Source organism: Cervus elaphus, chromosome 26, assembly GCF_910594005.1.
Source record: "Cervus elaphus chromosome 26, mCerEla1.1, whole genome shotgun sequence".
Taxonomy (NCBI): domain Eukaryota; kingdom Metazoa; phylum Chordata; class Mammalia; order Artiodactyla; family Cervidae; genus Cervus; species Cervus elaphus.
The window spans coordinates 43,429,084-43,454,322 of NC_057840.1; the positions used below are offsets into that span (position 1 = coordinate 43,429,084).

General features: G+C 40.7%; 1 protein-coding gene across 7 annotated transcripts in view; it reads right to left on the reverse strand.

Moving 5' to 3' along the window:
* Window positions 1-25,239, reverse strand: part of PRKN (parkin RBR E3 ubiquitin protein ligase) — a 1,214,524-nt gene that overhangs the window by 239,860 nt on the left and 949,425 nt on the right. The gene's annotated exons all lie outside the window — the stretch shown is intronic.

The following is a 25,239-nucleotide window of genomic DNA, read 5'->3' on the forward strand; positions in this document are numbered from 1 at the left end:
GAGGAAGTTTCAAGGTGTGAGTGGAACACTAATGCTCTTTCTGAAGCACACACGCACCATCAGGTACTTACTGACAGCTCAGACAAGTCACAGCTACAAGATACACATTGTGAAAGAAGGTTTCGGTGATAAATAAGATCCATACATGAGCCTCGGCTTTCTTGGAGTTGTGAAAAATGTCAGTCTCATGGCTCAGTGGTGCATCCGAGTTTTTTTGTGATGGGCGATGGAGTCTTCTTTTGCAAGTGATTACAGCTATATCAGAATAATTTCGAAAGGAGAATAATGAGTATCAGCAGATGAGGTCTCAGGAAACAGAAGACATTCCCCTTCTGCAGATCGATGTGCACTTTCCAAAAAGAGAAATTAAAGCTCAAGATTCTAAGCTGAAGCCAAAATAGAATCTGTTACATTTGCCTCTGGAATTTTGTGAAAATATCAATGAGGTTTTAAAATTCATCCAAACCCTTGCTTGTTACTTTTGAAGTCCATATAACTAAAGTGGAATAGAAACTTCATCCCAGCTGGCTGTCAATTAAGGAGATATGAAACTGTAGCACAGACCAGCTAAGAATTCCCTGTCTCCCGACATGGACATACGTGTGCCAGTGGCATTTCAAGACACACAGGGGTGGTGACGTTTCAGGGTTTGCTGCAGGAGGTAGGCAGATGTCTGGCCCTTCTCCGGCAATCCTGAAGCCAGATGAAGGTAGTGGCATCATGTAGCTACCTTATTAACTCAGATTTCAACAGAGTACAAGTCACTCAGTCCAGGCAGCAGATTCAGCTCACATCCAAGATCTCCATTTGGCTGGATGACTCTTGTTTTTCAAATCATGCTCTTATCTTCTACAAGGGCAAATTTATTAGGAAGCAGCTCTTCAATCGCTTCTCCCATGCATAATTCCACGCCAAACCTGCAACTTTGGTTTTTGCCACAATATTCCTGGAGGGGAAACTGATGTTTGGTTTTCTGCTCTGGGTGCCACGTTCTTGCCCATGTTTGCTTGTTATCTTGATGGTATGCTTTATGGAGAAATGCAACTGCCCTCATCCTTGAGGTGCAAATAGGACTTCCCTGTAGCTCAAACAGTAAAGAATCTTCCTGTGATGCAGGAGACCAGGGTTCAATCCCTGGGTTGGGAGGTTCCTCTGGAGAAGGGAATGGCAGCCCACTCCGGTATTCTTGCCTGGAGAATTCCATGGCCAGAGAAGGCTGGTGGGCTACAGTCCATGGGGTCATAGAGAGTCGGACACGACTGAGTGACTAACACACACACACACACACACACACACACACACACACACACACACACACACATTAAGGAGCAAGTGCTAATCCTGTGCTAGTCTTAAGTTCCATTTCTAAAGGAGCTCTTGCTTAAAAAAAAAAAGAAGAAAAAATCTAAGGACTGAAATCCATCCCCCTCATTTTGCTATTTCCATTGAAAAAAGTTTTCATTTTGCATCTCTGAGTAGAATATCCTTATACCCTTTCTGTTGAAATAGCATGGTCCCAGTATTCCCAAATAAGAAATTTTAGAGGGAAAAAAAAAATATCTTCAGCATTACGTTTTATCACAGAGAAATATAAGCCCCTAAATTAAATGTAAATTCAGTGCCTTATACAAAATGTGTCTGGAGAATTACTTCAGTGGCCTCTCTGAAAAGTGCCTCGTACGTTCTAGAGGATTTATCCTCACAAAGCTTGAAGTCTCAGTAGCTTTTCATGGCGCCTTAGTCTCCAGCACCTAGAGCAACAGTGATCAGTCATGAAGAAATGGTCTCTACGGCTGGTATACTAAAGTATGGTGATGGTGGTTTACTCGCTCACTCATGTCCGACTCTTTGCGACTCCACGGACTGTAGCCCGCCAGGCTTCTCTGTCTATGGCATTCTCCAGGCAAGAATACTGGAGTGGTTTGCTGTTTCTTACTCCAGGGGATCTTCCCAACCCAGGGATTGAAAGCCCACGTCTCCTGAATTGGCAGGGGATTCTTTACCACTGAGAGACCTGGGAAACCATTGTAAAGTATCACACTAGCAGACTACGTGTAATGAGATCGCTGTCTCGTTTCAAAGGCTGTGATTTAAATTCACACATGGGGCCAATGGGTTAATTTTCACTGCCTTACTCACTACACTTACCATTATTCAAAGGCCTTCAGATAGCTCTGCTATCAGCACTCACTAATCCAAATCAGTTTATAAAAACACCCTCAGATTAACGAATCAATGATACTTACACACCACGAAATTGGTTACCACTTAAAGGCTTTATTCTGACTAGATTTATCGCCTGCATAAATCCCACCCTCATGTAATTTAGATGGGAGACAAGCAAGAGGCATGTCTGCTGTCTGTTCCCAGCAGTGTGGGCCAGAAAGGAGAGTGATTCTTCATTACTGATGTATGGCAGCCTGTGTTTAAAAGCTATAAAGAACAAGCAATGAGACTACAATCGATCAGTTCCTAAATTTCCACTAAAAAATTTAGGAAACTTTAAGGCAGCATCACAAGGATGCTAGTAATTTACTTAAAAATCCAGGGGTCATTATATGTGTGTGTGATGGAGATCATTTCAGAAACAGGGATAAAAATTTGTTACTTTTTCAACTGTAAAATAAAACAGAACAAAACTTGTTTCAAATAAAAATTACTGAACACTTTAAATGCTAACTTGAGGTTAAGAACGGTAAGACAAATTGGCCCTTCTTATGGTAAAATGCATGCTATTCAAAGATCACACTTGTTCTTCTTTTTTAAAAGATGTTTTGAACCCATGAAACCCACTGTACATGATACATAATATATTCTGAGGGTTGGATTCTGGCAGTAGCATTCATTAAGCTCTTAAAATCGCTTCACTTCAGTCTTTGGTGAGAATTACGCCTAATATTTCTATAAATGTATAATGTAGCCTGAACTTTGGGATTTCTCCTTAAAAACTCAATGTAAAATTTTAATTCTTGGGACTGATACAGAAATAGTCTATAAGCATTAGCAAAGCTGCATTAATAGAAAGATAATAATTATTAGGATTAAAAATTTATTTATCCCATGGCTGTCAATAATAAGTATGCATTTAGTTATTTAAACCCATCTTACAACTCCTAGCTTCCCTGATAGCTCAGTTGGAAAAGAATCCGCCTGCAATGTGGGAGACCCTGGTTCGATTCCTGGGTTGGGAAGATCCCCTGGAGAAGGGAAAGGCTACCCACTCCAGTATTCTGGCCTGGAGAATCCCATGGACAACTCCATGGGATCACAAACAGCTGGACATGACCGAGTGACTTTCACTTTCACTATGACTCCTATGGGCTTCCTGGTGGCTCAGTGGTAAAGAATCCACCTGCCAATGCAGGAGATCTGGGTTCCACGCCTGGGTTGGGTTTATTCCCCCCGGAGGAGGAAAAGGCAACCCACTTCAGTATTTTTGCCTGGGAAATCCCATGGACAGAGGAGTCTGCAGGCTATAGTCCATGGGGTTGCAAAAAAGCTGGACACGACTCAGCGACTAAACAAGGGCTTGACTGCTATGAGCAGCTTAGGAATATCTGCAGCCAATAAGACAGTTTCTCAATATTGCTTTTACTGTTTTAATAAAAGGAAGGGTGGTGAAAGGAAGATGGTGGGAATAAAAATAAAAGTGGGTTAGGAATTGGGATTGGACCACTAAGTGCAGGCCCTCAAGGCCTGTGGTGGTGTTCTCTGTGGGCCCCCGCATGGGCCACATGGCGTTCTCTGCTTCCCGGGGGTCAGGTCAAACAGAAGAGCATCATAATCCCCACAACATGAAACCAAAGAAGCTTTTAGAAGAAGCACAGAATGTTCTTTGTACACAAGCCGAGGGTTCCCAGATTAGCAAATAAAAATACAGGAGACCTAGTTAGATTTGAATTTCAGATAAACAAAAAGTAAATTTTAATGTATAAGCATGTCTCAGATATTTTTGTTTATCTGAAATTCCAATTTAACTGGGCATTCTAGATTTTACCTGTCAAACCTAACAGGCCATAATTTAGATACAGTATTTGTAACAGGAGATCATGTGTAGTATACAGTTTTACATCTTGATTTTGTAAAAAAAAAAACAAAAACAAACAAACAAAAAAAACTAGTATGAATAAAATGGAAAGCAGTATATTTCCTAGAAACTAAAGCTGATTTCAACAACATCAAGACAGTGTATCCCAAATGCCATCAAAAAACCTACTTTTGATATATAACAAGAGTTTTGCAGAAGTAAGCGTGAAAGAAAGCTGGGTGAAGGAGGGTGGTGATGTCTTTCTGGGGGAACGCCTACTGGCATCCTGCAAGGGGCAGCGCTCTGAAGATGGTCCACATCAGAACACCTTTAACTCCTTTCGCCCCACATGCTCTGATCCCACTCTATTCTGATGATGTAGTCAGCAGGAAAACAAAGTTTACTCCAGATAAATTCAATGCGCAACCACGCATTTTAAAATAAACGCATTCCAGGCAGTGAGGACTATCCCTATTTCAATAGTAGACATTTAAAAGGAAATAGGATTTTTTTCTTTCAAAAAGCTTGCTAACCATGGATCTTCCACTGTAGGCAGGACAATTTAAAGCATCATTTTTCAAAAGTTTTGACATGTAGGAAAGAGGAAAATAAAGCATATGTTCAGTTCAGTTCAGTCGCTCAGCCGTGTCTGACTCTTTGCAACCCCATGGACTAGAGCACGCAAGGCTTCCCTGTCTATCACCAACTCCCAGAGCTTGCTCAAACTAATGATGTTCATCGAGTCGGTGATGCCATCCAGTCATCTCATCCTCTGTCATCCCCTTCTCTTCCCACCTTCAATCTTTTTCAGCATCAGGGTCTTTTCAAATGAGTCAGTTCTTCGCATCAGGTGACCAAAGAATTGGAGTTTCAGCTTCACCAACAGTCCTTCAAATGAATATTCAGGATGGATTTCCTTTAGGATGGACTGGTTGGATCTCCTTGCAGTTTGAAGGGACTCTCAAGAGTCTTCTCCAACACCACAGTGCAAAAGTATCAATCCTTCAGTGCCCAGCTTTCTTTATAGTCCAATTCTCACATCCATACATGACTACTGGGAAAACCATAGCTTTGACTAGATAGACCTTTGTTGGCAAAGTAATGTCTCTGCTTTTTAATATGCTGTCTAGGTTGGCCATAACTTTTCTTCCAAGGAGCAAGCGTCTTTTAATTTCATGACTGAAGTCACCATCTGCAGTGATTTTGGAGCCCCCAGAAATAAAGTCTGTCACTGTTTCCATTCTTTCCCCATCTATTTGCCATGAAGTGATGGGACCAGATGCCATGATCTTAGTTTTCTGAATGTTGAGTTTTAAGCCAACTTTTTCACTCTCCTCTTTCACTTTCATCAAGAGGCTCTTTAGTTCTTCTTCACTTTCTGCCATAAGGGTGGTGTCATCTGCATATCTGAGGTTATTGATATTTCTCCTGGCAATCTTGATTCCAGCCCAGGTACTCTCATATAAGTAGGGTGACAATATACAGCCTTGATATTCTTCCTTTCCCTATTTGGAACCAGTCTGTTGTTTCATGTCCAGTTCTAACTGTTGCTTCCTGACCTGCATACAGATTTCTCAAGAGGCACATAAGGTGGTCTGATATTTCTATCTCTTTAAGAATTTTCCACAGTTTATTGTGATCCACAAAGTTAAAGGCTTTGGCATAGTCAATAAAACAAAAGTAGATGTTTTTCTGGAATTCTCTTGCTTTTTCGAGGATCCAGTGAATGTTGGCAATTTGATCTCTGGTTCCTCTGCCTTTTCTAAATCCAGCTTGAACATCTTGTAGTTCATAGTTCACGTACTGTTGAAGCCTGGCTTGGAGAGTTTTGAGCATTACTTTGCTAGCGTGTCAGATGAGTGCTTTGGCGCAACAGTTTGAACATTCTTTGGCATTGCCTTTCTTTGGGATTGGAATGAAAAATGACCTTTTCCAGTCCTGTGGCCACTACTGAGTTTTCCAAATTTGCTGGCATATTGAAAGGTTTGCCTTGGAAATGAACAGAGATCATTCTGTCATTTTTTAGATTGCATCCAAGTACTGTATTTTGGACTCTTTTGTTGTCTGTGAGGGCTATTCCATTTCTTCTAAGGGATTCTTGCCCACAGTAGTAGATATAATGGTCATCTGAGTTAAATTCCCCCATTCCAGTCCATCTTAGTTCACTGATTTCTAGAATGTTGATGTTCACTCTTGCCATCTCCTGTTTGACCACTTCCAATTTTCCTTGATTCATGGACCTAACATTCCAGGTTCCTAGGCAATATTGCTTTTTATAGCACATGTAAAAATTCATCAAATCTGTGTACATAATTGCTAAATATTTTCCTTCTTAGATATAACTGCCTGAAGATTTTATAAGTCTTTTATCTTTTATTCAAGTATTTTAGAATGAAGATTGTACAAGATGATTATTTGATATACATGATGAAATGGCTACTACAGTCAAGCAATTATCTTCTCTCATAGTTAACCTTTTCTTTTTCGTGTGTGATGAGAGTACCTGAATCTACTCTCATAGCATATTTCTAGTATTTAATTCAGTATTATTAACTGCAGTCATCATATTGTACAACTATTCTTCCCACAGAATTACAACCTTATACACTTTCCCCATTCCCCATTCCCTTTCCCTCATGTTCTCTGGCCTTGGTAACCATGGTTCTACTCTGCTTCTGTGAGTTCAAGTCTCTTTTTCAATTTTAAGACCCACATCAAAGTGAGATCATACAGCATTTGTCTTTGTCTGACTTACTGCACTTAGCACAATGTCCTCAGATTCATTTGTATTGTTACAATGGCAGGATTTTTCCTTTCCCATGGCTGAGTAATATTCCACTGTGTGTACCTATGAGTGTGTGCTAAGTCACTTCAGTTGTGTCTGACTCTTTCTGACCCCATGGACTGTAGCCCACCAGGCTCCTCTGTCCATGGGATTCTCCAGGCAAGAATGCTGGAGTGGGTTGCTATGCCCTCCTCCAAGAGGTCTTTCTGATTCAGGGATCGAACCTGCATCTCTTATGTTTCCTGCATTGGCTGGCAGGTTCTTTACCACTAGCATCACCTGGGAAGCCCTGTGTTCTGTACCACATCTTTATCTACTCTGCCATCTACAGACGCCTGGGTTGTTTCCATATCCAGCTATCGTGAATAGTGCTGCAAAGAACATGGGAAAGCAGATTCTTTTTTAAGATGTCTGCAGATACTTTTGTTTAATTATCTGATACTGATAAGGCCATTATCTTCTTTATCCATGCATATATTTATGCTGAAATCTCCTTTAATGTACAGCTCTATGGCAGAGGGTTGATTTCTGAAAAGCAACTGTGATTTATGTAGGCTCCATTTTATGTCTAATTCAATAAGCATCCTAAGATTAGCTTTGCAGTAGAGAAACCTGGCAGCCAGCACTCTGACCAAGTGGTCCAAGGTACCACCACCAGCGGTGGGGCCACCTGCCACTGGGTGTACATAGGATGTACTGGGAATACACATCATTTCCATGGAACTCTTGCCAGAAATGGACAGCCTGAGTCTGAACATGAGGCAACATCAGACAAACTCACATTGAGCGGCTTTCTACAAATAGCTGGCCTGTGCGCATTGCTAATGACCGTTACAAAAGGCCAGGAAGGGATGAGATTCAAGGGCATTTAGAGATGTGGCGACTAAATGCAACACGCGAGTTGGAAGGTTCAGACTTAGGATGAATTTGTGAAATCTGAACGAGGACTTTATATTAGATAAGAGTATGGGATCAGAGCTAATTTTCTGATTTTGATCATTGTACTGTGCTTACAAAGGGCTCCCCAGGTGACTCATTGGTCAAGAAGCCACCTGCCAATGCAGGAGACACAAGAGACTCGGATTCAATCCCTGGGTCAGGAAGATCCCCTGGAGGAGGAAATGGCAACCCACCCCAGCATTCTTGCCTGGAAAATTCCACGGACAGAGGAGCCTGGTGGGCTCCAGTCCATGAGGTCGCAAAAAGTTGGACACAACTGAGCAACTGAGCCCGCACACACGCACTGTGGTTATATAACAGATTATCCTGATATTCAGGGAACACATTCTGAAATCCTGAGAGGTAAAGGAATACCGTGTCAGCGACTTACTTATGTGTACATTTGTATGTATATGGAGAGAGAGAGAAACGGAAGTGTTACTAACATTTCAGTCTCTAGCTGAAGGGTGTATGGAAATTCTTTCTCTTAGTCATGCAACTTTTCTCTAAGTCTGAAATTAAATCAAAATAAAAAGTTAAAACAAAAAGCATTTCCTTTAATAAAAAGCAAGGCAATACCATTAGGGGAGAAGTCTGCTTTGTTTTGAAGTTTACTGGGCCTGAAGACAATGACATTCAGATGTAACAGCAGCGATGACACGTTAAGTTGCTCCCCCAACTCCCCAGAGTGGTTCACGGGACGGCTCCCCAGAGCCTGCATTTCTTGGAATGCCTACTGGATATGTCAGTGTTTTCTTCCCTTTTATGGCTGAGAAGGTTTGAGTTTCTATAACATTCACAGATAATTTGGACTATATCTAATCAAGTCAGTGCAGTATAAAGCAATGTTTCAAACATCTAATGGTAAGGCCAGTTCTCTTTCTTTTTTTGATTGCTACTGAATCTAATTGAATAGTGTTATGAATTGACTCAAATGGCATGCTAAATCAACTGAATCGCCAGTAACTCTGTACATTCTATTCCACATTGTTTTTCTCTAACTATAAAATATTCTAACAGAGAACAAAGAAAGGAATAAGGCAATTTTTACCTGACTTTTTATAAGACAAGGTAACCCCATCTTTTCCAATTGCACATATGTTAAAAAAAATGAATCAGCCTTGCCTTTCCATTGAAGTAATGTTCTGTTATTGTTGTATATAGGAGTATTTTGGAATTATGCAGAAACTAATTTTTACCTTCAAGATTGAGTAATAAAATATAAAGAAACCATACATTACTTTTCATTGAATAAGCCAGCTTGTTAATTTGATTAGCTTTAGTGTTCTCTTATGATCACCTGATGCAAAAAGTTGACTCATTGGAAAAGTCCCTGATGCTGGGAAAGATTGAAGGCAAAAGGAGAAAGGGGTGACAGAGGATGAAATGGTTAGATAGCATCACCGACTCATGGACATGAATTTGAGCAAACTCCGGGAGATACTGGAGGACAGAGGAGTCAGGCATACTACAGTCCATGGGGTTGCAAAGAGTTGGACGTGACTTAGTGACTGAACAACAAGAATGCCCATATAATGTGGAACCAGTAATAGAAGAAAACGGATATGGGAAAAAATGTCAATATCACTTAATACTGGTTATTCATTTATTCCTTCAACAAATATAGAACAACAAACAAATGCCAGAAACTGGTCTAGATATGAGGACCAGAGATGCTGAGGACAAAGTCCTTGTCTTTGTGAAATTTACATCCTCCTCGGTGGTTCGGAGAAGGCAATGGCACCCCACTCCAGTACTCTTGTCTGGAAAATCCCATGGATGGAGGAGCCTGATGGCTGCAGTCCATGGGGTCGCTAAGAGTCGGACACGACTGAGCGACTTCACTTTCACTTTTCACTTTCACACATTGGCGAAGGAAATGGCAACCCACTCCAGCGTTCTTGCCTGGAGAATCCCAGGGACGGGGGAGCCTGGTGGGCTGCCGTCCATGGGGTCGCACAGAGTCAGACACGACTGAAGTGACTCAACAGCAGCAGCAGCAGGTGGTCAGTTAATACTCAAGTAAACAAATTAAAGGAGGGGGGAGGGAGAAAAAAACCCTTGCAAACAAATGCTAAGTGCTCTGGAGAGAGAGAAAGCAGGTGCTGGCGAGAAGGCAGGAGTCAGCATGTCAGCAAAGGCCACATTCAATGTGGATGTTCTGAGCAGAGTCACAGGAGACCGCGGAGATGTGGAGATGTGGGGTGAGCAGAGTGGACACAGCCTCCGTGGACCAGGCTCCAGCCGGAGGGGAGCAGCAGGAGGGAGCAGGGAGACAGAGGGGATGGATTGGCCAGGAGCCCAGATCACGATGGTCTTCGAGGCCAGGATAAAGGCTCAGCTTTAGCTCCAGGAGTGAGGAGAGGCATGGAGGCTCTCACACGTGATAGTGACGTGGTGTCCTTTATATATATATATATATATATATATATATATATATATATTTTTTTTTTACTCAGCACTTTTCTTGGAAATCATTTTGGATTTACAGAAGAGTTGCGAAGATGGTATGGAGAATTCTCACATACCTTTCACCCAGCTTCCCCTTGTGTTAACATTTTACGTAACTTTGGTACATTTCTCATTATCCTTTAAGTGTTAAAGGGCTGTCTTCTTATTGTGTAGGAAAGAATTATGAACCCACAGTATCAGCCAACATGTATCAACCATTTTCTGTGTCCCAGACACTACTCCAAGCAGTTGACATGTTGTAGCTTACTAGGCCTCTCATAATCGCTAGGAGTACATGAGCAGCAGTCTTGTTATTATACCCACTTGACAGACGAGGGTTCTGAGGCAAGGAGAAAGGTCTTGGCTTACTCAGAGTCACACAATGAGTAAGTGATGAGCTTGGTTTACAAACTCGCTCTCTCTGGCTCCAAAGCCCAACCTGTGGGAGAGATGGAGAAGCAAAACTGGAAGCAGGGACACCAGTTAGGCAGCAACTACTGGTCAGCTGAGAGGTGAGGGCAATCCAGGGAGGTGGAAGGCAGGTTAGCAGGACTTGCGGATGGACTGCATGCTGAGGAGTAAGAGATACGGAATCATGGATGATGCCTACATTTTCATCCCCAGCAGCTGGCTGATGTGGTACCTTTTGCTGAGGGAAAAGGATTGGGGATGAGCAGGTGGGAGGGGGTGAAGTATTCTGCTAAGTTGGACAAGTCTGTGAAGCATCCAGCTGTGGCCGAGCAAAGACAGTGTGTGAAGAGGAGAGCATGACCAGGCAGGTCATTCTGCAGAGGGGCCAGGAGGTGGGAGGGGTGGAATCAACCACTAGCTCCTGCCCCAAATGTATTTTGGACTTCCCTAGTGGCTCAGTTGATAAAGAAACTGCCTGCAATGTAGGAGACCTGGGTTCGATCCTTGGGTCAGGAAGATCCCCTGGAGAAGGGAATGACAACCCACTCCAGTATTCTTGCCTGGAGAATCCCATGGAGAGAGAAGCCTAGTGGGCTGTATAGTCCATGGGGTTGCAAAGAGTCAGACACGACTGAGCGACTTTCACTGCTACTTCAGAAAACTTTTCAAGAGGTGAAAAGCGCCAGGCATTGACTCATGATTCTTATGTCCTCAGCCTGTCTCCTCCCAGATTTCCTTTCCAGCCCAAGGGCAGAGCGTGGGCGAGAGGGAAAGAGGGGAAAACGGAGCGGCAGTGAGAGAGACACTAAGGGACCCAAAGGCGCAGAACCACATCACCCTCTTCATTGCCCTTCTAGCAAATGATTCCGGCTCATTTCTTTCCAATATCAAAACACCCATAAAGGATGATAATGTATTTTCTCTCAGTTTTTTTTTTTTTTTTATTAGAACTCAGTCAAGCTGTCTGCTTCAGAATTTACTATCTGCCCAGGCATTTTATTTCATGTTTGATTTGTAACATGACCAATTAAGCTATTTCCAGCATAACCTTTACCAAGCTGAAATACATGGATATTTTTGCGTGGAAGTTATGAGATTTCAAATCTATAGAATAACTTAATGTATTGGAAGTCTGAGTGACTGTCCAAGCAAATTAAACATAATAAAGTTATAGTTAGTGAAGAGAACAACTATAGGAGATAAGAAAATATAGGTAATAAATAAATGGATTATAAAATTATAAGTTCCAGAGAGGAAATGGTCAAAAACAGTTTATCAGAAGTCAGAAGATACCTAAATGAATGTGGATCAATATGAGTGATTTATCTACATGAGTAAATTGGAACAGAATGGTCCCAGAGGACCTAAAAGTGAAGGGAAAGTGTAACTACATTGAGTCGATATCCTTTGCACGGTTCAAAAGGACAAACGGTACTATGAGAACTCTAAATTTACCTTATAATTATTGACTCCCTGTTGTAATTTTAGCCATAAAGCAGAGGCAAAACAATTATATACATAATTCTATACTGTGTCAGCTAAAATAGCACAAATCTTTGCATCTGCATACTACACGAGCAACAAAGGATGTGTTTTCAGATACTGTAAAAACTTTAGGGAGAAGGTCAAGGTAATCTCTCTCATTTGACAAGCAACATACTCAAGGATACTCCCAAGGAAGCTCCAATGTGGCGAGAGATATATGAACTTCATATATTCAGAGAAGCTATACTATGTGAACTCAGGAGAAACAGGAAAGGAGAAGTTCGTGTCATATCATGGGCTTTGGTTTGGTTTCTTACTGTGGAGCAAACTACCCCCTTCCCTGTTTCTTTTATTCTTTCTCATTCTCTTTTTCCACAAAGTCACTCCATGTGGTTAACTTGGACTTCCTCACAACATGGTGGCCTCAGCTGTCTAGATTTCTAACATGACAGCCCAGGATGCCTCCCAAATGTGGAGATGGAAGTTGCCAGTCCTCTTAAGAGTGGAGGCCTGGCATGGTGTCCTCTAAACATTGGTTAAGCATGGAAGCCTGGCACAGTGTCCTCTACATTGGTCAAGAGTGGAGGCCTGGAGAAATCAACCTGCCTGACTTCAGACTATACTACAAAGCTACAGACATCAAGACAGTATGGTACTGGCACAAAGACAGAAATATAGATCAATGGAACAAAACAGAAAGCCCAGAGGTAAATCCATGCACCTATGGACACATAATCTTTGACAAAGGAGGCAAAACTATACAATGGAGAAAAGACAATCTCTTTAACAAGTGGTGTTGGGAAAACTGGTCAACCACCTGTAAAAGAATGAAACTAGAACACTTTCTAAAACCATACAAAAAATAAACTCAAAATGGGTTAAAGATATAAATGTAAGACCAGAAACTATAAAACTGTTAGAAGAAAATATAGGCAGAACACTCTCTGACATAAATCACAGCAAGATCCTCTATAACCCACTTCCTAGAGTAATGAAAATAAAAACAAAAATAAACAAAAAATAAAAAAAGAACAAGAATAAAAAGCTTTTGCACAACAGAGGAAACTATAAGCTGAAACTATAAGGTTAAAAGGCAGCCTTCAGAATCGGAGAAAATAATAGCAAATGAAACTGACAAAGAATTAATCTCCAAAATATACAAGCAGCTCATGCAGCTCAATACCAGAAAAATAAATGACCCAATCAAAAAGTGGGTCAAAGAACTAAACAGATATTTCTCTAAAGAAGACATACAGATGGCTAACAAACACATGAAAAGATGCTCAACATCACTCATCATCAGAGAAATGCAAATCAAAACCACAATGAGGTACCGTCTCATGCCGGTCAGAATGGCTGCTATGAAAAAGTCTACAAACAATAAATGCTGGAGAGGGTGTGGAGAAAAGGGAACCCTCTCACACTGTTGGTAGGAATGTAAACTAGTACAGCCACTATGGAGAACATGTGGAGATTCCTTAAAAAACTGGAAATAGAACTGCCATACGACCCAGCAATTCCACTGCTGGGCATAAACATGGAGGAGACAAGATCTGAAAGAGACACATATATGCCAATGTTCATTGCAGCACTGTTTACAATAGCTAGGACAGGGAAGCAACCTAGATGTCTGTTGGCAGATGAATGGGTAATGAAGTTGTGGTACACATATACACAGTGGAATATTACTCAGCTATAAAAAAGGAACACCTCAGTTCTAATGAGGTGGATGAAACTGGAGCCTGTTATACAGAGTGAAGTGAGTCAGAAAGAGAAACACCAATACAGTATATTAATGCACATATATGGAATTTAGAAAGATGTAATAATGACGCTATATGCAAGACAGCAGAAGAGACACAGATGTAAAGAACAGACATTTGGACTATGTGGGAGAAGGTGAGGGTGGGATGATTCGAGAGAATAGAATTGAAGCATGTATATTACCATATGTAAAATAGATGACCAGTGCAAGTTTGATGCAGGAAGAAGGGCAGTCAAAGCTGGTGCTCTGGGACAACCCAGAGGTGGGGTGGGGAGGGAGGTGGGAGGGGGTTCAGGATGGGGGGACACATATACACCTGTGGCTGATTCATGTCATTGTATGGCAAAACCCACTGCAATATTGTAAAGTAATTAGCCTCCAATTAAAACTTCCCTGGTAGCTCAGAAGGTAAAGTGTCTGCCTACAATGTGGGAGACCTGGGTTCGATCCCTGGGTCGGGAAGATCCCCTGGAGAAGGAAATGGCAATCCACTCCAGTACTCATGCCCAGAAAATCCCATGGACAGAGGAGCCTGGGGGGCTACAGTCGATGGGGTCTCAAAGAGTTGGACACGACTGAGCGACTTCAGCTCAGCTAAAATAAATTAATTAATTAAAAAAAAAGTGGAGGCCTGGCACGGTATACTCTACATTGGTCAAAGCAGACACAGGACAACCCAGATTCCCACCACTTAATGAAAATAGTATAAAAAAATTTGTGGTCCACTTTAAAATACCACAGGGCTGATCTCCTATATGACAGTTCAGTTATTTATCATGAAAACAGGAAGGAGATGGTGCTCTGACTTGCAGAGGGAAAGTAGAAGAAAGAACATTCTTGAATTGCTTTTATAGACCGCCTCTGACTAAATCCAATGATAACTTTGCATCCACATAAATGGTTGCATCTGAAACAGGGCACCACGAAACACCTGCAAGCAATGCTGTCGTGGTCACTGGGAGGGACAGCTGAGATGCCCTTGCAGAAGGACAGATATCTGTTGACCTGGGGTCTCCGGGGACTGGGACAGGCTCAGTCCGTGAAGAGCCCCCAGAGGTATCAGAATTGCCATTTGCGCAAGTCTTCTTACACCCAGAGGATCAAAAACCCAACTTTGTCCTTCCACACGTTCCTGGCACATTCACCTTGATCATGAGGCGGCATAGCAACTAACCCCAGTTGTATTATCTGTAAATTTACAAAATGTATTATCTGTAAATCTACAGAATGATTTACCTCTGGAGAAGGCAGAACAAGAGGAGGGGAAAGTGCTACTATGATTGGAAGTAAAAAAAAAAAAAGAACTTTCTGGAAATAAAAGTTTTCAACATTAAACGAGTTTCCATCTGAAAGTCAGAGAATCGGGTATCCTGACGGTTTTTGTCTTGAATAGTCCCTACGGCTCAGAAAAGCAACTGCTTAAATGATACTCTGCTCTTTGCTGTGTACATTTCTTTCTGACTTTGTCTCTCATCTTTTGTTTTATGTTTCTTTCTTCTTCTTCTTCTTTGACTTATTTTGCTTCTACTCAGTTTTCTTTCGTATCTGCCTTGCCTGACGCCTCCCAGAGGTTCCCAGCAGTGCCCACAGGCCACCATGAGGAGCACTCGGCACCAAAACCACTGCTGGAGACTTTCCTAGTGATTTCTCCCTCACAAGGTGCGGGGTTTTGTTTTTCTTTCTGGTCTGGAAGTAAATCTTGTATCAGATTATTTTCTTGATCACTTGAGAGCTAGTAACCCTTATATGAGAGGGCTTCCCCGATGGCTCAGCGGGTAAAGAATCCGCCTGCAATGCAGGAGACACAGGAGACGTGGGTTTGTTTTGTGAGTTGGGAGGATCTGCTGGAGGAGGAAATGGCAAACCACTCCAGTATTCTTTCCTGAAAAATCCCATGGACAGAGGCGTCTGGCAGGCTACCGTTCATGGGGTCACAAGAGTCAGACATGACTGAACGACTAAGCATGCACACACAACCCTTTATTATAACAATGTTCATATTACTATGAAAATTTTGGCAGTTGCTGCTCTTGCTACACAATTGTTACTTCCTCCCCCCCCCCCCCTCCCCTCCCCGGCTACTGACAGTTTGGCCGAGGATCCTGGTTGAAAGCTTTTCATTTCCTGGCAGTTGACTCCACTGACTCAAATAATTTATTTTGGCCAGTCTCACCTTGTCACAGGGATCTACTCACATTCACAGTGACTGATTTAGGCATGTTCATGTAACCCAGTCCCGGACAATGAGAACTACTAGGAAGGCTGGTGAGGCTTCTTGGATATATCTTCTTTCTGATTCCGAGACAGAAATTCCAAAGGACAAAGATGCTTTCTTTGTGCTTGAATTTAGGGATGATGATGTAATGTCCTGAGCTGTGGCAGCTGTGATCATGAGGTGAGGAGCACCTACTGAAGGCAGAAAGTGCTCCTGCCCTTGGCATAATCATTGAGTTCCTAACTGGAAGCCTGCCTACTCTGGATTCCTCAAAAGGAACGCGTGAATATACGCACGTGCTTAAGTCTAATTTGGTCAGGTTTTCTGTTATTGTAGCTGAAGGCATTTCTTTTGGGAGGAGACCATGCTCCATGAATAATTCCACATTTCACATTTCAGCACAATTAGAGCTTATGAGAAAAGATTATTGGCAACCACTCTTACAAGATGACTGAATGATAAACATGCCTTGAAAATTAGAGCAAGTTGTTCCTGAGATAGATGAAGGCTTAAATCCTCTGGAGCCATTCACTCAAACTCAAAGTGGGGAAACTCCTGGAGCCTTGCTCTCTTCCATTCAGAGACTAATTGTCTACATGGCCTGACAAAGGTCTCTCTTTAAACACACACACACACAGACAAACGCACATGGTTAAAGGACATCATGTACCTACTCAGATGTGTGCAAAATTTTGTGTGTGTATTTTTCTTAGTGCAAAAGGAGAAAGATCCAATAGTTTTCATCAGATTCTCAAAGGAGTCAGTAATCAGAACAAAATAATAGAAAACAGAAAAACAATTCATGTTCAATAAGTTCCCAGAGTGTAAATCTTCTGAGGAAAAAAAAAATATAGTCTTAAATGCCTTCATGTCTGTAGGGCCTCTCACAGTGTTTGCCAAAGAGTAAATGCACAACAGAGGTCGGAAAATTAAAGGAACAGACAATTGCTTTGTCCTTCATCCTTGCTCTAGGCCTACTGCTTTGTGTGGACAAAACACGTATACAGCTTCTAAACACAAACTCATAAGCCATATAGTCAAAGAAACAGATGTGTAAAGACAAGATTTTATTTATTAGCATTCAATTCTCATAATGTTCTGTGTTAGAGATACATACGATCGTTGTGGGGAGACAAGAACCACCAATGGAGAGAGGGGGAAAACACGGTTAGTGAGCCTAACACATGGGCTTATTCACACTCAACAGTCGTGTTGCATTTAGGCATTTCTAGTTCTAAGAATTTTAATCTGTCTTTTCAGCAATGAGAAGCTGGAGGAAAACCCCAAGACATAAACGTGTTTAAGGTTTTTACATGACATGAATTCTGTGTTAAATATGATTATTTTTCTCTAATTCATTATGTCATTTAGCTAAATCATCAGCCTCCACCCCATAGAATGTCAAAGCCTAAAATACAGGGTACCTTAGAATGTATGTTCTCCAATGATATATGATTTGCAGACTCTTCCTGTAACACAATCCTTCCGAGTAGCCTTTTTGTTTGTCTGTTGGGTGACAATGTTATTGTGGGTTGAGTTTTATGCCTCCCCCAATATATCCAAATCCTAACCCTGAGTACGTATGAATGTTGCCTTATTTGAAATAGAGTCTTTGAAAATGTTACCTAGATGAGCTCATTGGGTGAGTTCTAATCCAGTGTGACTATTGTGCATTTAAAGAGAAGAGATACAGAGAAACACACTGGAAGAAAGGCCGCGTGATGTCGGAGGCAGCGATTGGACAGATGCCTCTGAAAGCCATGGAATGTCAAGGATTGCTGGCAACACCAGAAGCTAAGAGACAGGCCTGGGACAGGATAGCTCTGGTGATTAAGGTCCTGATTAAGACCCAAGGCTAAATTCTATCTGTCACTACAAGAAGCCACTCCTAAGGGAACCGTCACATTTCATCATCCTCTTCCAAAACATTCTTTTTTCATTGATCTAGGTGGATCTATTCTTCCAAATGAACCCCCTGCTCCAAATCTCAGCTTGCCAGGGAGCACCCTGACCCAGTGATTCCGTGGTCAATCCCCTACAAGCATCTGTTGATCTGGGCCACGACCTAGATCACAGGGATACAGAGATAAGTTAGGCACAGTGTCTACCATCTAGATGTGTCTTTATCGGTGAATTTATCAATACAGACAGTACTAATCAATCAATATAGGTACTCCATGTAAGGGCTTCCCTGGTGGGTCACTGGTAAAGAATCCACCTGTCAATGCAGAAGACATGAATTCGATCGCTGGGTCGGGAAGTTCCCCTGGAGAAGGAAATGGCAACCCACTCCTGCATTCTTGCCTGGGAAATCCCATGGACAGAGGAGTCTGGCGGGCTACAGTCCATGGGGTCATAAGAGTTGGACACGACTTAGTGACTCAACAATAGCAACAACATGTAAATTATACTCTAGATAACTATGATTCTGTTGAATTGGTATGTTCATGCTAATGTAGATTGATATCACATCTCTAACACTAATCGCACTTGGACTCATTACCCAAGACAAGGAATATTTCTGCATGTGTGTGTGCAAAGGAAGAAAACATTCTTACCTGTTAAATGCATCTGTACTATGAATACATACTTAAAAAAAAAAAGTTGGCCCAAGAAATACAGAACTCCTTCACATGATTTCACTGCCTAGCATGTTAGGACACAGAAGGCCTAAGCTAGCTTATGGAAGAAAGTTAGTGAAGTCTGTTAACCAGTTAAGTGGGAAATGGCTCCTTAAAGCATTACAACCATGTCAAATCTGAAAGTAGAACTCTTTGTGCAACATTATTTGGCTGGGAAAGTGAAATTCAACAAGTGTGTTTAACAGGCTAATGCATTTGTAGCTTTGTTCTGTTCTCTGGGCTGGAGGCAAAGCAATAAATGAAACAAATTTGTGAGACTTATGCTCTAGGGAGAGGAGGAAACAGAGAAACAATTATAGCAACAACATAAGAATAAACCAGACAGTGATGAGTGCCATACATAAAATTGAAATGATGAAGTGATAAGATGTGATTATGATATGATAAAGATCATTCTAGTTTTGACATGAAGACAAAGGCTAGATTTCTGCACATTTTGGGGGAAATCATTTGACTAATACTAGAAACTCTCTATATTGAAAAACCTTTTTTTAGATCAATCTAACAAACACTACTTTTAAAAACAGAGTGAGAGACATTCCTATAAACGGGTTATTTTTCCTAACCCTCCCTCCTATGTTAGTAAAGGAGTCTCGGTCCACGTGGAGCTGGTCTACAAAGATATGAATTGATGCTCTGCCACCAGCCCCTCCTGTCCCCCTGTCTGTACAATCAAGTGGACACTGCAGATGTAGAAGAACAAAAAGTGCCTTGGAAAAACTTTAACACAAAATGGGCAGATTTTAACTTAATTACAACGATGATAACTGGCCAACACAAAAAGATTTCCTGAACTGTAAAAGATGAAATATATGATAATATATTATATTCCTGAATTGAAGAGCAATTCTGTAAAGACTTTATTCTTCTGAAAAATGTTTCATACTTGTAATATAGTTTTTTACCAAATCTCAATAGTATTACTTTGGAAACTGGGTAAAATGAATCCAAAGTAAAAACTGATAAGGAATTGTCTAAGAAAAAGCCTAAAAATTTTATATAAAAAAGAGAGAGTATAAACCCAAGTTGACCTTATTAAAAGGAAAGAGTTAAAAAAAATTCTTTTCAAATATTCAACAAAGACTTGCTATCCTAAGTACAGAGAATTTCCATAAATCAACAAAATAAAGAATACCCAGTGGGGATAAGGGTTAGGGACAAGAACAGGTAATTTACTGTAGAAGAAATACACATGTCCAATATTTATCTCTAATATGATATTATGTCTCCAATATGATAATAAGGTTTATGTGAACAACAAATCACAACAAACTACCACAGTGAAGATAATATTAACACACTACACAACCCCCCAAATTAGCTAATCCAGATACTATTATAATTCAGTAATCTTTTGTGCTAGGAGATGATAAACATTTTAATCATAATAATGAACAGTATAAATATTTTTAATTTCTGAATTTATTGCCTGTTATATACAAGGTACTGATGCTGAACTAGTCACCAAAAATCAACAGTTAAAATTAAAAGTTACAACTTAGACAACAGCAATTTATATTCCTGAAAAAGCTAATGTGTTTTCAAAAATAAAGCTCTCCTAGTTAGGAAAACTACATCTCCTTCCTTCCGTTTGTCCTTCTTACCCTTCCCTTTCCCTCTTCCTAGTATATATTATTAAAGCAGCCAAGTCATAATTTTACAGGTCAGTGCAAGAATTAGACTAGCTCAGAACTACTGTTTTCCAATCCCTAGATAAAAAACTAAATCAAAATCCTATTAAAAATTAATAGCGATGTCCCTTGGGAATCAGTATTTCATTCATTCATTCATAATTCAGTAGTGCATCTCTCAATGAGAATTCCTGAGTGGCAATTTACAACAAAATCTTCCTTTACTATATAAAGTTTTTAAAAAGGCATAACTAGTTAGTGTCTCAAGTTACTCAATATCACACATTTAATATTTGCTGTTTGATTTCATATTGAATACATCTATTTTTCTATTTAGTTTAAGGAACAAAATGAAACAGAAACAAAAAGCATAATGGATTTTAAGGGCATTATTATTTAAAACACAATGCGTTCGGCAAAACTAAAAGCTTTGATTTTTCTAATAAAATGCTTTATAATGTGTAAGCATTGTTGTTGTTCAGTGGCTCAGTCGTGGCTGACTCTGCGACCCCATGGACTGCAGCACGCCAGGCCTCCCTGTCCTTCACTATCGCCCACATTTGCTCAAACTCATGTCCATTGAGTTGGTGACACCATCCAACCGTCTCATCCTCTGTAACCCTCTTCTCCCTCCTGCCTTCAGTCTTTCCCAGAATCAGGGTCTTTTTCAATGAGTTGTCTCTTCACATCAGGTGGCCAAGGTATTGGAGCTTCAACTTTAGCATCAGTCCTTCCAATGAATATTCAGGGTTAATTTCCTTTAGGATTGACTGGTTTGATCTCCCTGTTGTCCAGGGGACTCAAGAATCTTCTCCAGCACCACAGTTTGAAAGCATCAATTCTTCAGTGCTCAGCCTTCTTTATGGTCCAACTCTCATATCCGTACATGACTACTGGAAAAATCATAGCTTTGACATATGGACCTTTGTCAGCAAAGTGATGTCTCTGCTTTTTAATACACTGTCTAGGTTTGTCATAGCTTTTCTTCCATTAAAAGAAGCTAATTCAATATGAAAAAGTCAAATAATTCACATTGCTTGACACCTCTAAGTGGCTGCCTAAATCTGTTATCTAATTACCATATTTTGATCTAATTTGGGATGAGATCTATCTATCTATCTTGAAAATAACTATCCAGATGCAATTAAAATCCATGCTATTTCCCAAGTATTAAAACAATGCATTTTCACATCAATTATTCAAGTTATAGAAAAGATCTCCCATAGAACTAATTTGCTAGAATAAAACTGGGTCCAATGGAAATGAAATAGGCTTCCTAGGTGGTGCTAGTGGTAAAGAATCTGCCTGCTAATGCAGGAGACATAAGACATGGGTTTGATTCCTGGGTCAGGAAGATCCCCTGAAGGAGGGCATGGCAACCCACTCCAGAATTCTTACTTGGGAAATCCCATGGACAGAGGAGCCTAGCAGGCTACAGTCCATGAGGTCACAAAGAGTTGGACACAAATGAGTACATGTACACTCCAGCTGATCAAGTTATTGCTCAAAAGATGATTCTTTCTCTGTGCTTACAAATTCATAATAATCTTTACTTTCTTCATGTAACATTTAAATCTACATTTTCAGAGCACTCTAAGAATATATTATAAAATTACGTCTATGTTGATGACATTTAACAAATGAATGCTTATTGTGAGCAAACTAGGGACTTGAAGAAATATAAACTAGATTATATCCCTCCCTCGAAGAGCCCATAGCTTAGTTGATAAAATAGATAAATAAATAATATAACAAAAGGTATAATGATAATGATTCTGAAAAAGATCTACAGTTTTCAAATTTCCCTCCATGTAATACTTCGCTTGATCTGTACAAGAAACATCAGAGGGACACCAGGCAGACTGAATCATTCCTAGTTTAGAAGTGAGGAAAAGAAGAATCAGAGCATTAAGGTGTGTAACCCCATCGATAAAGCAGTACCACCAGTGCTAAATCGTTGATTCCTTCCTTGACACCATATTGACTGACTTCTATTCACTCCTCTCTCTGTGTTCTAGAATTTTGTTGAGAGCTCTCATCCGATGTTTCTCCTTTCTCAAACTCTTTGTTCTTGTGTATTTATATTCTTGTTATTCCTTCAGTGCCATTTTGCTGTGGCTTGGGGAGGTAGCAGATATAAACCCATGGAACGTCTTTAAGAATCAATGTGAAATGGAATTATTTCTAGCCATAAGCTCTGGGAAAGCCTAATAGGGGAGCCCAGATTTGACCTGGGCTTTAAGGATGAGTAGGACAGGGTGTGTCCCTGAGTTGAAAGGGACACCCAAGAGAGGGAGGCAACAGAGAGTTTTAAACACGGTGAGCTATGTTACCTTAGAGATCACTGCCTTTCTCTTTTTCAGAGTGTTGAAACTCAACAGGAGCCCAGGTTTTGCAAATCAGTTTTTGCAAATCAAAAAAGCTTTCAAAACACACAGACAATCAAGACCATGTTGTTAGAGTCGTACTTTCAGCTTGTAACTTGAGCAGATTTTCGAAGTAGGATTTATAAAGCTATTAATACATCCTGAAAGAGGCAATATTTACATAACACACAGAGAAAAGCTCCATCAAAGCATCATGGATGGGGCTGGGGAACAGGCCAGCCTCCAGTTTACTCCACCAACACCTCCCCAGGCTGACGTCCACATTTAGGGGCAGAGTGGGTGGACAGAATCGAAGTCAAATGGAGTTTATCCAACAGAAGGAAGAACCTGCCATGCATCTGCTCACACTCCACAAACACAAACCTGTCTTATGGGGATTAGATGTGTTTCTGAATGCAGAGTGCTGGATCAGTAAACCAACCACACGCACAACAGACAATGGAAAGGGACTGATCTGATCCTAAGACCAGGACTCAGGCTAGGTTTTTTCCTCTTTGTCTAATGCAAATATATTTAAATTAGGATAAACTTAGACTTAAGTTGACATGCCACTGATTTTGCACTCTAGAGTTACGTATTTCAGTTCTTCAAAATCTTTCCTGCATTCTCACTATTTCTGTGAAGCAAATTTCCAGATATGGCTGTGAGAGGCAGGTTTGTGTACCAACCACCCCCTTTAAAGGTGAGAATTTCACACTGGATGATTAAACAGGTATAGAAAAATGTATTACAATTCAAAAGTTCATTTTCTTCTGTGAAAAAAATGTATATGTGTGTATGCATGTGTGTGTGTATATACGCATATATACACACTCTACATTAGTGGTCCCCCCGTCAGACAGATTTTTCAGGGCAGTACTGAAGAGGGGAGAAAAAAAGATCACCAAATGGAAATGCCAACCTTCTCATGAGGAGTCTGGCAGAAGGAAAGGGCCCTATGGGGTCAGGCAGGTGTGGACACCTGTATGAAGACCCCCGAGCCAAGAGCCCTGAAGAACCACAAGGAGATGAATCCTCTCACCTCTAAAATATCCTGATATTTGGGTATGCTCCCATTGCATTTGCTGATCTTCAACCCTATAGTGAAATCCAGCATTTAATAAACCTCAACCCTGCACACAGAGTTTCTATGTGTTTTTTTTTAGTACTTAAAAAAATGAAAAGCAAAGGAAGTCAAGATATGTGAAGAAAGTCTTCTGTATGAAAAATGAGACCAAAAGAAAGTGAACATGAAACACAGAAAAAAAGAATTTAGAGAAAAGTAGGAAACAAACACTGAACTATGATCAACAGCCTTGAAGAGATAAGAGGATGCTTTACAGAAAAAAAAGATATTTAGAGGACAAAGAAGAGGTCTTAAATGTTACAATGGTAGGTCTCCTGCATCGCAGGCAGATGCTTTTCTGTCTGAACTACCAGGGAAGCCCAGCAATGGTAACGGCAGAAAAATGTAAAAGATTTGGAAAACAAGTTTGGGGAAGTCTCTCAGAAAGTGAGTAAAGAGGTGGGAAGTAGGAGATGGAAGATTTAAAGGGAGAAAAGAGAAAACCACCAAAGGATTAACTTTAGAGGCTTAATGTCCAGCAAATGGCAATTACAGAAAGAGAAAATGTTAAGAATGCAGAAGAGAAAGTTTTCAAAGAATTAATTACAAAAACATTTCCCAGAACAGAGGGACATAGGTTCTAGATCCAAAGAGCCCAGCGTATAAGTGGACCCAGCACAACTGTTGACTAGAAAAACATGCACAACCTAAAAAAGTTGACAACTGTGTTTTAGTCGGTGGACATACTGAGGACTTCAGCCTGGAAGACAACCTCTGTAATCACTGAGGGGCTGTTCTCTGTAAGGGAGGAGCAAGGATACACAGGAGTTTTTGCAACACAAACCAGGTAGTCAGAGCATCAGACGATTACTGTTAAAGAGTCAACAGATATCTCTAGTTACTAAACCTAGCGCTTTTCTATGTATGTAAGATGCAAGAGCTAGGCCTCGTTGAAATCATCCCTTTGATATGCACCTTAGTTATGCAGGGCCAGTACCCTATTTTCTCCAACCTGAATCCTTCATTTTTCACAGTAAGAATTGAATAATCATTAAAATGAAAGAAAGAAGAAATAGCAGTATAATCCTACTATGTAGAATCTTTAAAAATTCATCTTAGGGTCATTCCCTGGTTGCTCAGACAGTAAAGAATCTGCCTGTAATGCGGGAGACCCGGGTTTGATCTCTGGGTCAAGAAGATCCCCTGGAGAAGGGAATGGCTACCCACTCCAGTATTCTTGCCTGGAGAATTCAACAGGTAAAGGAGCCTGGCAGGCTACAGTCAGTCCATGGGGTCACAAAGAGTAGAACTCAGCAACTAACAGTTTCACTTTAGGATTGTTCATTGATTTTTAAAAAGATTTCTAAAATTAGGATGCCCCTTAAATGATTGCCATCAGGCGGCAATTTTGCTATGATTGTTATCATTTCACATGCTCATCAAAACCTAAAAGTAT